The sequence below is a fragment of the Papaver somniferum genome, unplaced genomic scaffold (genome assembly GCF_003573695.1).
Source record: "Papaver somniferum cultivar HN1 unplaced genomic scaffold, ASM357369v1 unplaced-scaffold_10, whole genome shotgun sequence".
NCBI classification, from domain to species: Eukaryota; Viridiplantae; Streptophyta; class Magnoliopsida; order Ranunculales; family Papaveraceae; genus Papaver; species Papaver somniferum.
This window is the reverse complement of record NW_020618825.1, coordinates 835,034-837,992: the sequence shown is the minus strand read 5'-3', so window position 1 is coordinate 837,992 and position 2,959 is coordinate 835,034.

The window sequence follows — 2,959 nt, the reverse complement described above, 5'->3', positions numbered from 1 at the left end:
AAGAAAAAAAAAAAAAAAATTTTTAGGATTTAATTTTTATTACTATTATTTTTTTTGTATATAGCTTTTATTTATTTATTTTAGAATTTGTAAATAGGCTTTATTTGTCATATTTTTGGAATTTTTTGGACTTTTTTTTTTATTTGGACTTTATTCTGGACTTTGGACATTATTTTTAAAACCCTACGGAAGGGTTATAAATTAAAAAAAAAATTTAAATACAAACTGTTTGCAGGGAAGGACGACGATTACTATATCGTCTCGGCCCCTCGGGTTCGCACACGTCATAGGAGTCGTGGCCCGAGTCGACGACAACGGTTCATCGCCCATCTGGTACGGGAGGTAAGTCCAATCGAAACACCCGCGAATCTCCTGCAAGCGGGTTACTGTCTGGCTTAAGGTGATAATTGTTTGAGGACGAACCGGACTGTCTTTGTTTTCCTAGTAAAGGGAAAGGCCTGGCCTAAACAAGATAAGGACTCGGATTTCATCACCGTTTCCTTCTTGCCCGCCTTAGGAAAACGAAACCAAACGCGAACCTAAGCCTAAAATTTGAATAGAACGAGACCAATAGGGTAACGAGCTTAATAGGAAACTCGTTCGAAAAATATTGGTTGCTCTTTAAGCACATTTCAAAGTTCATGATGGTTTCTGTGAGTTGAATGCGTGACTGCGCCGCCTTGTGATAGCGGTGAGGCCTTGGGTATCAAAGCTCCACTGAGCTTCCCTCGCCTCGATTCAACTTACATTAGCTCGGATTGATTCCAGAGGGGTGTGCTCAAATTGTAACGAATTCCTTTTCGAAGGAATAAAAGCTGATCTAGAAAACAATCTAAGTGGAGCCATCATGCTTTTTGTTTGCTAGATTCTATAGGTTTGATTTGGTCGAGTCAGACTTGTTTGTGATTGCGTAGAATTCCCCTGCAATTAAGAATGTCGAACTGGTATGATAGAAGCCAATACAATGAATATCGACCTAAATTTGAATATGGACATCATCAGTATTATGACCATAGTGAGAATAGTGACTGGGGACGCCAACCTTTTCAAGGTTATGGTTCATACCATGGTGAGCCCAATTACTATCCGCATGTGCATCAGTCTTACGAGCAAGAAGATTATAGTACTAGTTCTTCGTCTCTAGAGGATACAATCAAACTATTGAAAAGTAGTCCTTTTTATGATCCTTCTGATAATTCCTCTTTACTAGAGTCAACACGTAAGTTAGCTGATATGAATAGTATAATTATAGACGACAGAACTACAATAATGAGTGAACCTTCTTTAGAAGACCACCTCAAGCGGATAGCTGAGACGAACGAAAGAATTGCTCGAAATTACTTGAATTGCCAATATAGTGTATCCAATAATACCCTTGAGAATGAAGATAGTTATTTACATAATCAAGATAATAAGGTTAGAATTGGTAGCACTACTTGTTTTGATGAGGTTCGATCTTTTTCATGTTATAATGATGATTATGATAAGGATAGCATTGATGAAGAACATGAAATATGTAGGAATAGTGATCAGGAAGCTAGTAATCCAATTGAGCTTTATAATGATTATATTATTTCTTGTTCAAATCCAAATAATTATTATGATTATTCACCTATTCAAAAGGACGAGGATTTGATTAGGGATTCCACCGTTTTAGACGATGTAGTTTTTCCTGTTTACGAATCCGATAAAGGTTTAGAGGAACCAGTTTATCTTGAGACTACTGTTTTCGAGTCGAACGATTTAGAAACTGTAATCGATGATGGTTTCGAGGAACGGTTTTACCCTGAGAATACTGTTTCAGAGTCGTACGATTTAGAAACAATAGTCTTAGATGAACTCGTAGAGATTAATGAGGATACACCGCAAGATTACAACTTAGAAGAATCAATTGCCCATTTTCAGGAATCTGATGACCTAGAAATTAGGGAGATTGTGGCTAGTCTAACTAGAGAAACTGAAAACTCTAAGTTTGGGGGTGATTATCACTTCCCTAGTGCCTTACCTTTAACTCTCAGAAAGTCCCCACACTTAGGACTTGACATCAATTCCTCAACCATTTTACAAGATTACTTTCATACTCGTTTTCCTGAACCTAGTGATGTCCATAAGGAAGTTCAGTTGTTAGAAACCCATCCTCTGGTTGATGAGGTTAGACCAGGCTATGATACTAAGATCGACTTTGTTTTCCCACCAAATATTTTTCAAACAATTGTGGGAACGTATAAATTTCAAATGTGTCAATTATTAAGTTCTGAGACTAAACCTAATTACTTTAGGATATTAGAATCGACACATTTTCTTAAGAATGACCACTACTCTCACTGTGGTCAATTATGTAAGTCAAACCTGATTGACTTAGAGGATCCTCAATTATTTAGGTTATTATTTTGTGCTTCTAAGTTCTTATTTAAGTATTTACAGACTCTAGGACCTAATAATTCGGATCTCAATTTTGAGGAGTTGCAGCCTAAAGAAATATATTTAGACCCTTTTATAGAACCTGAACCTGAACCACAATTAGATATAAATATCTTAATCAGGAAACTAGGTAAGGGAATGCTAGTCTTGTACATTTTCTTGGTTCACTGCAGTTTCCTTTTGTCAGCTCTTTTTGGTTTTAAAGACCCACAGTTATTACGGCTACTGTTATACGGTTCGAGTTGACTAATCCTTTTCTTAGTCTGGCTGAAGACTTTAAACTTAGCACTTCTTGGGAGGTAACCCAATCTCATGCAACCAGGTAATATCCTTTTGTAACTCTTTCACTTCAAATGGTAACAGTTTCTCCTTGTTCATGCTTTTAATTTCATCTTTAGAACATTGAGGACAATGTTAGGTTTAAGTTTGGGGGTATGGGAGAAACTTTTTAGTTGCAATAAATAAACTCCAGAGCTTAGAAATTATGCCTATTGAGGATTGCACTAACTAATCTAAGTGGATGGAAGCATTTTGATTG